Here is a 14,768-nt window from a genome sequence, read left to right on the forward strand (position 1 = left end):
ACTTTAAGCATATTACTAGCTATATTCATTATAGCAGTTTACATAGCAGTTGCTATGGGTTCTGTATTTATATATATCATACATCTTTTTCTGGAAAAAAAAATTGAAGCTGAAACTTAAATAGCTTACATGTTTGCTCTTTTTTATCCTTCATAGGAGAAATTTTTTTAAAGAAATTATAAATATCTAGGTATACTGTTTTTAGTATTTACTCCCTCTAATCTATCTTCTACAGACAGCTTGAGTCTTCATTCAGAAATACAATTTGGTTCGCATCTTTACAGAAAAAATTCTATGTCCTCAGCAAGCTGTACAAGACCCTCCACCATCTAGCCACAGCCTCGCTAATCCATTTTAATCTATAAGAATCTCCCACTTGTGTTGTATGAAAGGAGAGAAGGTTAGCACACTCTCCTAGACAAGAATGGAAGAGGCCCTTGGGCCTCACAGCATCCATATGGTTAAGGCATTGCCACCTACTTCATGGCATCTAACAACCACTGTTTAAAGAAAAAACAGTCTCCTACTCAAAATGTCTGGTGTCTCCATGTTGTTAGTTTGGGTACTTTAGCTACTATTTTCCTTTGTTAATAACACATCGTAAATATGTTAGTCTAACAGTTTTTCAACATTATAAAACTTATTTACACACAGGGAGAAATCACTCCGTATTACCATGTTGGAGTTAACATGGGTACTTCCGTGGTGGCTCAAATGGTAAAGAATCTGCCTGCAATGTAGGAGACCCAGGTTCAACCCCTGGGTGGGCAAGATGTCCAGAGAAGGGAATGGTTACCTAATCCACTATGCTTGCCTGGAGAATTCCATGGACAGAGGAGCCTGGTAGGGCTGCATTCCATGGGATCGCAAAGAGGCAGACGTGACTGAGCGACTAACACACATCTTTACCTATAACACACCTTTAGAGAGACAACACCATTGGTAAAATATTGCATAGTAGTTATCTCTGGATGTCATTACTTCCCAAGAAGAGACATTGCCAATAAAATTTCAGCATTTGATCACAATTTATATTTTGATCTGTGTTCAGATTGTTCTTTCCCATAGGAAAGGGAAAAAAAGTTTTTATTCTCTTAGGCATTTTTCAAACACATTTGTAATCTTTTTATTAATTTAAAATTGATACATATCCATTGGAGAATTTTGAAAATAATTTGAAAACAAGCAAAGAGAAAAGAAAAAAAAAACTGCCCATATTTCAGGAGATATCATTACCACTTTGTACATCTTTCAGATATTTTTCCATGTATATTTTCCTACAAAAGTGAGGTCATACTATACATCTTGTTTTGCAACTTGCTTTTATAAAACAATTCCATATTACAAACATCTTTATCAAAAAAATTCATCTTAATAATTGTAATAGCTAGTAGTCCTTCATATGGAAATACAGTCATGTACTTACATTCCTAATTATTGGACATTTAAATTGCTTGAACTATTTCCTTGTTACATACAATGAACATTCTTGAGGCAAAATCTTTACCTATATTGCCAAATTCAGACTTAAATTGAAGAAAGTAGGGAAAACCACTAGACCATTCAGGTATGACCTAAATCAAATCCCTTATGATTATACAGTGGAAGTGAGAAATAGATTTAAGGGCCTAGATCTGACAGATAGAGTGCCTGATGAACTATGGAATGAGGTTCGTGACATTGTACAGGAGACAGGGATCAAGACTATCCCCATGGAAAAGAAATGCAAAAAAAGCAAAATGGCTGTCTGGGGAGGCCTTACAAATAGCTGTGAAAAGAAGAGAAGAGAAAAGCAAAGGAGAAAAGGAAAGATATAAACATCTGAATGCAGAATTCCAAAGAATAGCAAGAAGAGATAAGAAAGCCTTCTTCAGCGATCAATGCAAAGAAATAGAGGAAAACAACAGAATGGGAAAGACTAGAGATCTCTTCAAGAAAATCAGATTTACCAAAGGAACATTTCATGCAAAGATGAGCTCGATAAAGGACAGAAATGGTATGGACCTAACAGAAGCAGAAGATATTAAGAAGAGATGGCAAGAATACACAGAAGAACTATACAAAAAAGATCTTCATGACCCAGATAATCACAATGGTGTGATCACTGACCTAGAGCCAGTGATCCAGGATCTTCACATCCTGGAATGTGAAGTCAAGTGGGCCTTAGAAAGCATCACTGTGAACAAAGCTAGTGGAGGTGATAGAATTCCAGTTGAGCTATTCCAAATCCTGAAAGATGATGCTGTGAAAGTGCTGCACTCAATATGCCAGCAAATTTGGAAAACTCAGCAGTGGCCACAGGACTGGAAAAGGTCAGTTTTCATTCCAATCCCAAAGAAAGGCAATGCCAAAGAATGCTCAAACTACCGCACAATTGCACTCATCTTACACGCTAGTAAAGTAATGCTCAAAATTCTCTTTGCCAGGCTTCAGCAATATGTGAACCATGAACTTCCTGATGTTCAAGCTGGTTTTAGAAAAGGCAGAGGAACCACAGATCAAATTGCCAACATCCACTGGATCATGGAAAAAGCAAGAGAGTTCCAGAAAAACATCTATTTCTGCTTTATTGACTATGCAAAGCCTTTGACTGTGTGGATCACAATAAACTGTGGAAAATTCTGAAAGACAGGGGAATACCAGACCACCTGATCTGCCTCTTGAGAAATTTGTATGCAGGTCAGGATGCAACAGTTAGAACTGGACATGGAACAACAGACTGGTTCCAAATAGGAAAAGGAGTACGTCAAAGCTGTATATTGTCACCCTGTTTATTTAACTTATATGCAGAGTACATCATGAGAAACACTGGGCTGGAAGAAGCACAAGCTGGAATCAAGATTGCCGGGAGAAATATCAATAACCTCAGATATGCAGATGACACCACCCTTATGGCAGAAAGTGAAGAGGAACTAACCCGGCTCTTGATGAAAGTGAAAGTGGAGAGTGAAAAAGTTGGCTTAAAGCTCAACATTCAGAAAACGAAGATCATGGCATCCGGTCCCACCACTTCATGGGAAATAGATGGGGAAACAGTGGAAACAGTGTCAGACTTTATTTTTGGGGGCTCCAAAATCACTGCAGATGGTGACTGCAGCCATGAAATTAAAAGACGCTTACTCCTTGGAAGGAAAGTTATGACCAACCTAGATAGCATATTCAAAAGCAGAGAGATTACTTTGCCAACAAAGGTTCGTCTAGTCAAGGCTATGGTTTTTCCTGTGGTCATGTATGAATGTGAGAGTTGGACTGTGAAGAAGGCTGAGCGCCGAAGAATTGATGCTTTTGAACTGTGGTGTTGGAGAAGACTCTTGAGAGTCCCTTGGACTGCAAGGAGATCCAATCAGTCCATTCTGAAGGAGATCAGCCCTGGGATTTCTTTGGAAGGAATGATACTAAAGCTGAAACTCCAGTACTTCGGCCACCTCATGTGAAGAGTTGACTCATTGGAAAAGACTCTGATGCTGGGAGGGATTGGGGGCAGGAGGAGAAGGGGACGACAGAGGATGAGATGGCTGGATGGCATCACTGACTCAATGGACGTGAGTCTGAGTGAACTCTGGGAGTTGGTGATGGACAGGGAGACCTGGTGTGCTGCGATTCATGGGGTCGCAAAGAGTCGGTCACGACTGAGCGACTGATCTGATCTGATCTGATATCCTCAATGATACTTTAGGATGAGAATCACTGAGTCACATTTTAAAAAGTAATTTTTATTAGTGTAGTTGATTTACAGTGCTAGTTTTTGCTGTACAGCAAAGTGAATCAGTTATACATATGTCATTCTTTTTAAGATTCTTTTCCCATGTGGATTGTTATAGAGTACTGAGGAGAATAGGATGCCGCCCATCCTTGTTAGTTATCAGTATTATATATAGTAGTGTGTATGTCAATACTACTCTCCCAGTTCATCCCTCCCCTTCCTTTTCTGCCTGGTAACTATAAGTTTGTTTTCTACATCTGTAACTCTATTTATGTTTTGTAAGTAAATTCTTTTGGACATTTTTAAAAATTTTAGATTCCACAAATAAATGGTATCACATATTTGTCTTTACCTAACTTCACTTAGTATGACAATCTCTAGGTCCATCCATGTTAATGCAAATGGCATTATTTTGCCCCTTATTTATTTATTTATTTCTGGCTGTGCTGGGTCTTCATTGCTACATGGGCTTTTTCTCTAGTTGTGGCGACTGGGGACCACTCTCTAGTTGCAGTGGATGGGCGTCTCATTGTGATGGCTTCTCTTGTTGCAGAGCTCAGGCTCTAGGCAGGCGGTCTTCAGTAGCTGCAGTACCTGCGCCACAGCTCCTGGGCTGTAGAGCACAGACTCAGTAGCTTGTGGCACATGGGCTTAGATTCTCCACAGCATGTGGGATCTTCCTAGACTGAGGATCAAACCTGTGTCTCCTGCACTAGCAGGCGGATTCTTTACCACTGAGCCACCAGGGAAGCCCCATTTCATCCCTTTTTATGGCTAAGTAATATTCCATTGTGTATATGTATGATATCTTCTTTATTCATTCCTCTGTCAATGGACATTTAGGTTGCGTCCATATCTTGCCTATTGAAAATAGTGCTGCAATGAACAGTGGAGTGCACGTATCTTTTCAAATTATGGTCTTCTCTGGATATATGCCCAGGAGTGGGATTGCTGAGTCATATGGTAGTTCTGTATTTATTTTTTTAAGAAATTTCCATACTGTTCTCCATAATGGTTGTACCAATTTACACTGTAAGGGGGTTGTCTTTTCTCCACACCCTCTCCAGCATTTATTGTTTGTAGATTTTTTAATGATGGCCATTCTGACCAGTGTGAGGCTGTCACATTTTATTTATCTAATTAGACAATACATGCTAGATGTAAAAAAATTCTAAAGGAACAATAGGATATTCAGTGAAAAATAAGTCTCCCTATTGCTTTTCCTCTAGATATTCTTCTCCCTTCTGTGGGGTAGTACTTTTAGTAATCTTCATTTATTTCACAGAAATATTTCATTCATTTATAAACTTTTACATCATCTAGTATGCATAGTAAAATGGTTAGTAAAATGGTTTCAATAGTGAAATTTGTTTTATAATTTTATATATGCTAGATAATCATAGGCACAAAACCTTCTACAATAAGGTGACATTGAGTGATTTCAGTTCTGTGCTGGTGGTTTAGTTGCTAAGTGTGACTAACTCTTGAAACCCCATGACTGTAGCCTGCCAGGCTTCTCTGTCCATGGAATTCTCCAGGCAAGAATACTGGAGTGGGTTGCCATTTCTTTCTCCAGGGGATTTTCTCAACCCAGGAATTGAACCTGGGTCTCCTGCATTGCAGGCAGATTCTTTACCACCTGAGTTAGAGCTCTATCAGTTCAGTTCAGTCACTCAGTTGTGTCCAACTCTTTGCAACCCCATGAATCGCAGCACTCCAGGCCTGCTTGTCCATCACCAACTCCCGAAGTCTACCCAAACCCATGTCCACTGAGTCGGTGATGCCATCCAACCATCTCATCCTCTGTCATCCCCTTCTCCTCCTGCCCTCAATCTTTTCCAGCATCAGGGTCTTTTCAAATGAGTCAGTTCTTTGCATCAGGTGGCCAAAGTATTGGAGTTTCAGCTTCAACATCATCCTTCCAAAGAACAGCCAGGACTGATCTCCTTTAGGATGGACTGGTTGGATCTCCTTGCAGTCCAAGGGACTTGCAAGAGTCTTCTCCAACACCACAGTTCAAAAGCATCAATTCTTCAGCACTCAGTTTTCTTCATAGTCCAACTCTCACATTCATACATGACCACAGGAAAAACCATAGCCTTGACTAGACGAACCTTTGTTGGCAAAGTAATGTCTCTGCTTTTTAATATGCTATCTAGGTTGGTCATAACTTTACTTCCAAGGAGTAAGTGTCTTTTAATTTCATGGCTGTAGTCACCATCTGCAGTGATTTTGGAGCCCAGAAAAATAAAGTCTGACACTGTTTCCCCTGTTTCCCCATCTATTTCCCATGAAGTGATGGGACCAGATGCCATGATCTTAGTTTTCTGAATGTTGAGCTTTAAGCCAACTTTTTCACTCTCCTCAAGAGACTCTTTAGTTCTTCTTCAGTTTCCACCATAAGGGTGGTGTCTGCATATCTGAGGTTATTGATATTTCTCCCGGCAATCTTGATTCCAGCTTGTGCTTCTTCCAGCCCAGTGTTTCTCATGATGTACTCTGCATATAAGTTAAATAAGCAGGGTGACAATATACAGCCTTGACACACTCCTTTTCCTATTTGGAACCAGTCTGTTGTTCCATGTCCAGTTCCAACTGTTGATTCCTGACCTGCATACAGGTTTCTCAAGAGGCAGGTCAGGTGGTCTGGTGTTCCCATCTCCTTCAGAATTTTCCACAGTTTATTGTGATCCACACAGTCAAAGGCTTTTGACATAGTCAATAAAGCAGAAGTAGGTGTTTTTCTGGAACTCTCTTGCTTTTTCCATGATCCAGCGGATATTGGTAATTTGATCTCTGGTTCCTCTGCGTTTTCTAAATCCAGCTTGAACATCTAGGAGTTCACGGTTCACCTATTGCTGAAGCCTGGCTTGGAGAATTTTGAGCTCTACATTATCACTTAATTTAGATTATACTTTTATATAACTTTTGTTGTTTAGTTGCTCTGTCATGTCCAACTCTTTGGGACCCTATGGACTGTAGCTCAACAGGCTTCTCTGTTCATGGGATTTCCCAGGCAAGAATACTGGAATTGGTTGCCATTTCCTTCTCCAAGGGACCTTCCCAACCCAGAGATAGAACCTGTGTATCCTGCACTGGCAGTTGCATTCTTTACTGCTGAGCCACCAAGGAAGCCTACTTATATATAATATCAGTTATCAACTACTGTTAATAGTTTTATCTTCATTGGACACTCTTAAGACTTTAAAAAAAAATTTTTTATTGGAGAATTGCTTTGCAGAATTTTGTTGTTTTCTGTCAAACCTCAACATGAATCATCCATAGGTATATATATATATATATATATATATATATATATATATATCCCCTTCCTTTTGAACCTCCCTCCCATCGCCCGCCCCATCCCACCCCTCTAGATTGATAAGAGCCCCTATTTGAGTTTCCTGAGCCATACAGCAAATTCCTATTGGCTATCTATTTTACATATGGTAATGTGAGTTTCCATGTTTCTCTTTCCATACATCTCACCCTCTTCTCCCCTCACCCCATGTCCGTAAGTCTATTCTCTATGTCTGTTTCTCCATTGCTGCCCTATAAATAAATTCTTCAGTACCATTTTTCTAGATTCCATATATATGCATTTGAATACGATTATTTATCTTTCTCTTTCTGACTTACTCTGTATAACAGGTTCCAGGGTTCATCCACCTCATCAGAACTGAGTCAAACACGTTCCTTTTTATGGCTGGATAATATTCCATTGTGTAAATGCACCACAACTTCTTTATCCATTCATCTGTTGATGGACATCTAGGTTGCTTCCATGTTCTAGCTATTGTAAATAGTGCTGCAATGAACAATGGGATACATGTGTTTTTTTCGATTTTGGTTTCCTCAGGGTATATGCCTAGGAGTGGGATTGCTGGGTCATATGGTGGTTTTATTCCTAGTTTTTTAAGGAATCTCTATATCGTCTTCCATAGTGGCTGTATCAATTTACATTCCCACCAACAGTGCAAGAGCGTTCCCTTTTCTCCACACCCTCTCCAGCATTTACTGTTAATAGACTTTTCGATGATGGCTGTTCTGACTGGTATAGTTTTGATTTGCATTTCTCTAATAATGAGCGATGTTGAGCATCTTTACCTGTGTTTGTTATCCATTTGTATGTCCTCTTTGGAGAAATGTCTAAGTCTTTTTCCCCACTATTTGATTGGGTTGTTTGTTTTTCTGGCATTGAGTTATAGTAGCTGCTTGTATATTTTGGAAATTAATCCTTTGTCAGTTGTTTCATTTGCTATTATTTTCTCACATTCTGAGGGTTGTCTTTTCACCTTGCTTATAGTTTCCTTTGCTGTGCAAAAGCTTTTAAATTTAATCAGGTCCCACTTGTTTATTTTTGCTTTTATTTCCATTACTCTAGGAGGTGGGTCATAGAGGATATTGCTTTGATTTATGCCATTGAGTGTTCTGCCTGTGTTTTCCTCTTAAGAGTCTTATAGTTTCTGGTCTTACATTAGGTCTTCAATCCATTTTGAATTTATCTTTGTGGATGGTATTAAAAAGTGTTCTAATTCCATTCTTTTACACATCTGTCCAGTTTTCCCAGTTCCATTTATTGAAGAGGCTGTCTTTGCCCCATTGTATATTCTTGCCTCCTTTGTCAAAAATAAGGTACCCATAGGTGCATGGGTTTATTTCTGGGCTTTCTATCCTTGTTCCATTGGTCTATATTTCTGTTTTGGTGCCAGTACCATACTGTCTTGATGACTGTAGCTTTGTAGTATAATCTGAAGTCAGAAAGGTTGATTCCTCCAGCTCCATTCTTCTTTCTCAGGACTGCTTTGGCTGTGTGGGGTCTTTTGTGTTTCCATATAAAATGTGAAATTTTTTGTTCTAGTTCTGTGAAAAATGCCATTGGTAATTTGATAGGGATTGCATTGAATCTCCAGATTGCATTTGGTGGTATAGTCATTTTTACAATATTGATTCTTCCTACCCAGGAACATGGAATAGCTCTCCATCTGTTCATGTTGTTTTTGATTTCTTTCATTAATGTCTTACAATTTTCTCTGTACAGTTCTTTTGTCTCCTTAGGTAAGTTTATTCCTAGATATTTAACTCTTTTTATTGCAATGGTGAATGGGATTGATTCCTTAATTTCTCTTTCTGATTTTTCATTGTGAGTATATAGAAATGCAAGTGATTTCTGTGTATTGCATTTGTATCCTGCAACTTTGCTAAATTCACTGATTGGCTCCAGTAATTTTCTGATACTATCTTTAGTGTTTTCTATGTACAGTATCATGTCATCTGCAAACAGTGAGAGCTTTATTTTTTCTTCTCCAATCAGGATTCCTTTTATTTCATTTTCTTCTCTGATTGCTGTAGCTAGGACTTCCAGAACTATGTTGAATAATAATGGTGAAAGTGGACACCCTTGTCTTGTTCCTGATATTAGGGGTAATGCTTCAGTTTTTCACCATTGAGAATGTATGCCATAGACTTATCATATATAGCCTTTACTATGTTGAGGTAGGTTCCTTCTATGACCATTTTTTGAAGAGTTTTAATCATAAATGGGTGCTGAATTTTGTCAAAAGCTTTTTCTGCATCTATTGAGCTGATCATTTGGTTTCTATCTTTCAATTTGTTAATATAGTGTATCACATTGATTAATTTGCATATATATAAGAATCCTTGCATTCCTGAAATAAACCCAACTTGATCATGGTGTATGAGCTTTTTGATGTGTTGTTGAATTCTGTTTGCTAAAATATTGTTGAGCATTTTTGCATCTATGTTCATCAGTGATATTAGCTTGTAGTTTTCTTTTTTGTGTTGTCTTCATCTGGTTTTGGTATCAGGGTGATGGTGGCCTTGTAGAATGAGTTTGATAGTGTTCCTTCCTCTGCAATTTTTGAAGGAGTTTTAGGATAGGCTTTAGCTCTTCTCTAAATGTTTGATAGAATTCTCCTGTGAAGCCATCTGGTCCTGGATTTTTGTTTTTCGGGGGAAATTTTTGATCATGTCTTCAATTGTGCTTGTAATTGTGTTACTCATTATTTCTATTTCTTCCTGGAGAAATTCTTCCAGTCTTGGAGGATTGAACTTTTCTAAGAATCTGTCCATTTCTTCCAGGTTATCCATTTTATTGCCATATAATTGTTCATAATAGTCTCTTATAATCCTTTGTATTTATGCATTGTCTGTTGTAACCTCTCCTTTTTCATTTCTAATTTTGTTGATTTGATTCTTCTCTCTTTTTTTCTTGATGAGTCTGGCTAAAGGCTTCTCAATTTTGTTTATCTTCTCAAAGATAAACCAGCTTTTAGTTTCATTAATCTTTACTATTATTTCTTTGATTTCTTTTTCATTTATTTCTGCTCAGATATTTATGATTTCTTTCCTTGTGCTAATTTTGGGGATTTTTGTTCTTCTCTTTCTAGTTGTTTTAGGTGTAAAGTTATTTTGTCTATTTGATGTTTTTCTTGTTTCTTGAAGTAGGATTGTATTGCTATAAAGTTCCCTGTTAGAACTGCTTTTGCTGCATCCCCTAGGTTTTGAGTTGTGCTTTCATTGTCATTTGTTTCTAGGAATGTTTGTATTTCCCTTTTGATTTCTTCAGTAACTGGTTCATTATTTACAAACATATTGTTTAATCTCCATGTGTTTGTTACAGTATTTTTCTCATAATTGATGTCTAGTCTCATAGTGTTGTGGTCGGAAAAAGTGCTTGATACAATTTCAATTTTCTTAAATTTACTGAGGCTTGATTTGTGACCCTGGGTTTTCTATACTGGAGAATGTTCCACAGGCACTTGAGAAGAAGGTGAGTTCTTCTGCATTTGGATGTAATGTCCTGAAGATATCAATGAGATCCATCTCATCTAATGTATCACTTAAGACTTGTGTCTCCTTATTAATTTTCTGTTTTGATAATCTGTCTATTGGTGTAAGTGGGGTGTTAAAGTCTCCTACTATTATTGTGTTCCTGTCAGTTTCTCCTTTTACTTCTGTTAGTGTTTGTCTTATGTATTGAGGTGCTCCTATGTTGGGTGCATAGATATTTATAATTGTTATGTCTTCCTCTTGGATTGATCCCTTGATCATTATGCAGTGTCCTTCCTTATCTCTTATAATCTTCTTTATTTTAAGGTTTATTTTGTCTGATATGAGGATTGCTACTCCAACTTTCTTTTGCTTTCCATTTGCATGGAATATATTTTCCATCCTCTTACTTTCAGTCTATATGTGTCTTTAGGTCTGAAGTGGTTTTCTTGTAAACAGCATATATATGGGTCTTATTTTTGTATCCATTCTGCCAGTATGTGTCTTTTGGTTGGAGCATTTAATCCATTTTACATTTAAAGTAATTATTGATATATATATGTTCCTATTGCTATTTTCTTAATTGTTTAGGGTTGATTTTGTAGATCTTTTTTCTCCTATTGTATTTCTTGACTATAATAGTCCCTTTAACATTTGTTGTAAAGCTGGTTTGATGGTACTGAATTCTCTTAACTTTTGCTTGTCTGAAAAGCTTTTTATTTCTCCATCAATTTTGAATGAGATCCTTGCTGGGTGCTATAATCTTGGTTGTAGATTTTTCCCTTTCAATACTTTAAATATATCCTGCCATTGCCTTCGGGCCTTCAGAGTTTCTGCTGAAAGATCAGCTGTTAAGCATATGGGGTTTCCCTTGTATGGTACTTGTTGCTTCTCCCTTGCTGCTTTAAATATTCTTTCTTTGTGTTTACTCTTTGTTAGTTTGATTAGTATGTGTCTTGGTGTGTTTCTCCTTGGGTTTATTCTGTATGGGACTCTATGCCTCTTGGGCTTGATTGACTATTTCCTTTTCCATGTTGGGAAAATTTTCAACTATAATCTCTTCAAAAATTTTCTCATACCCTTTCTTTTTCTCTTCTTTTGGGACCCCTATTATTCAAATGTTGGTGCATTTGATATTGTACCAGAGGTCTCTGAGACTATCCTCAGTTCTTTTCGTTCTTTTTACTTTATTCTGCTCTTCAGAAGTTGTTTCCACCATTTTATTTTCCAGCTCACTGATTTGTTCTTCTACTTCAGATATTCTGCTGTTGATTCCTTCTAGAGTATTTTTAATTTCAGTAATTGTGTTGTTTGTCTCTGTATGTTTATTCTTTAATTCTTCTAGGACTTTGTTAACTGATTCTTGCATTTTCTCCTTTTTGTTTTCAAAGTTTTTGATCATCTTTATTACTATCATTAGTCTGAATTCTTTTTCAGGTAGTTTGTCTATTTCCTCTTCATTTATTTGGACTTCTGTGTTTCTAGTTTGTTCCTTCATTTGCATAGTACTTCTCTGCCTTTTCATTATTTTTTTTAACTTATTGTGTTTGGGGTCTCCCTTTCCCAGGCTTCAAGGTTGAATTCTTTCTTCCTTTTGGTTTCTGCCTTCCTCAGGTTGGTCCAGTGGTTTGTGTAAGCTTCCTATAGGGTGAGATTTGTGCTGAGTTTTTGTTTGTTTGTTTTTCCTCTGATTGGCAAGGCTGAGTGAGGTGGTAATCCTGTCTGCTGATGACTGGGTTTGTATTTTGTTTTGTTTGTTGTTTAGATGAGGCATCCTGCACAGGGTGCCACTGGTGGTTGGGTGATGCCAGGTCTTGTATGCAAGTAGTTTCCTTTGTGTGAGTTCTCACTATTTGATACCCCCTCAAGTTAGTTCTCTGGTCGTCTAGGGTCTTGGGGTCAGTGCTCCCACTCCAAAGGCTCAGTGCTTGATCTCTGGTCAGGAACAAGGATTCCACAAGTGGTTTGTTATGGCATTAAGTGAGATTAAAACAAATATCCAAAAACAAGAAACAAATGGCAGTTACAGAATCAGGCAAATAATATTTAAGATAATGGAATATACACATATACATATATACCCATGAGCAAAGGGAAAACAGTCCAACAAAATAAAGTACAAAGTAGATTGACCCGGCAAACAAAGTAAATCAAAGATTATATTTACCAGTTAAGAACAAAACTAACTAAAGCATAATCTGGAAAACAAAACTAAAGCAAGGTGCCAAGTGGGGAATAAAGCAATGAAAAAAAAACTAACAAATATGTTAAGAGGAAAGAAAAGAAAGAATAGATATGCAAATTTAAATAGAGATAGATGAAGATTTATATATATTAAAGATTAACTGCAAGGGGAAAAGAACAATAGGAAAGGCAAACAAAGGAATAAATAGATAAATAGAATAAATGTAGAAAAAATATAATAGGTTTTTTAACAAATTAAAATTATAAAAAAAGACAAAAAAATGGAAGAAAGAAAAAAGGAAAACAACACGGAACTGCAAAAGCCCAATGCAGAGGCAGAGGTTTACAGCAACAACAAAAAGTGTGACTGAATATACACATATTCATATACACCCATAAGCAAAATCAAAACAGTCCAGCAAAAATAGAGCACAATAGATCAACCGGTGAACAAAGGAAACCAAAAATTATATCTACCAGAACAAAACTAACCAAAGCACAAACTGGGAAACAAAACTGGAGCAAGGTGCCAATTGGGGAATAAAGCAATGAAAATAAAGCTAACAAAATGTTGAGAGGAAAAGAAAGAAAGAATAGATATGCAAATTTAAATAGAGGTAGAGGAAGATTTATATACATTAAAGATTAACTGCAAGGGGAAAAGAACCGTAGGAAAGGCAAACAAAGGAATAAATGTAGAAAAAATACAATAGGTTTAACAAAATTATAAATTAAAATTATAAAAAAGAAAAAAGGAAAAAGAAATGGAAGAGAAAGAAAAAAAAAAAAAACAGGAAAACGCCACAGAACTGCAAAAGCCCAACACAGAGGCAGAGGTTTGTAACAACAATAAAAAGTGTGACCGAATATACACAAATACACCCATAAGCAAAATCGAAACAGTCCAACAAAAATAAAGTACAATAGATTGACCTGGCAAACAAAGGAAACCAAAAATTATATCTATCAGAACAAAACTAACTAAAACACAAACTGGAAAACAAAACTGGAGCACGGTGCAAAGTGGGGAATAAAACAATGAAGGCAAAACTAACAAATACGTTGAGAGGAAAGGAAAGAAAGAGAATAGATATGCAAAGTTAAATAGAGGTAGATAAAGATTTATATACATTAAAGATTAACTGCAAAGGGAAACATATAGTAGGAAAAGCAAACAAAGGAATAAATGTAGACAAAATAATAATAGGTTTAAAAAATTAAAATTAAAAAAAGAGAAATAAAAAGCAAAACTCCACAGAATTGCAAAGGCCCAAGGTAGAGGCAGAGGTTTATAATAGCAATAAAAAATATGACAGAAAAAAAAAAAAAGAAAGCTCAAAAGCTTAATTAGATTTCATAGTGCCAATAAAACTGACAACTACAACAGGGCAGGGGGCGGGGGTGGGGGAGGGAAAAAAATCCAAAAGAATCTACAGAGCAAGTCAAGACATAAGAATAATAAATGTTTTTCTTGAGTCACTGCTATCAGAGTCCTTTCCCTTGCTGGGAGTCACAGTCCACTTCACCTCCCTAGGATGCCCTCCAACACTGTGCTGATCTCTGGACCTGCTATGGGGGCAGCTGAGATTCTAATCTGGTCCTACTCCTGTGTGTTCTTGCCTCCACTGTCCACAGCTATCAAAACTAGTGTGTTTTCTTTTGTGGGAGCTCTCAATGACCTTTTATATATTCCATAGACACAGAGTCTGCCTAGTTGATCATGTGGAAGATTTTGGATCTTCTTGCTTAGTCACACTGCCCCTGGGTTTCAATTGTGTTTTTATTTCCACCTCTGCATATGGGTCATCCACTGGGGTTTGCTTCAGAGGCTGCCCTGGAGGACTTGGGTTTGCCCCTGTGAGGGCCAGGTGTGGAGGTGGTGCAGCTGCTTGGGTCACAGGGGTTTTGGCAGCACCAGGTACTCAGGGAGTTGGCGACTAGGGCACCAGGAAATACAGTGCTCTAGAAGGAAACAGCCGGAGAAGGTGATGGCACCCCACTGCAGTACTCTTGCGGGGAAATTCCCATTGACAGAGGATCCTGGTAGGCTGCAGTCCATGGGGTTGTGAAGAGTTGGACACGACTGAGC

The 14,768-nt window shown here is 37.5% G+C and overlaps 1 protein-coding gene and 1 non-coding gene across 5 annotated transcripts in view; both read left to right on the forward strand.

Annotated features, from left to right (window-relative positions):
- Nucleotides 1-14,768, forward strand: part of ACYP2 (acylphosphatase 2) — a 179,117-nt gene that overhangs the window by 142,644 nt on the left and 21,705 nt on the right. The window lies entirely within an intron of this gene.
- On the forward strand, nucleotides 379-506 carry LOC133257898 (U6atac minor spliceosomal RNA). Its single transcript, XR_009739756.1, has one exon. It is a non-coding gene; the product is annotated as a U6atac minor spliceosomal RNA (small nuclear RNA).

This window comes from Bos javanicus, chromosome 11 (assembly GCF_032452875.1).
Source record: "Bos javanicus breed banteng chromosome 11, ARS-OSU_banteng_1.0, whole genome shotgun sequence".
NCBI lineage: Eukaryota > Metazoa > Chordata > Mammalia > Artiodactyla > Bovidae > Bos > Bos javanicus.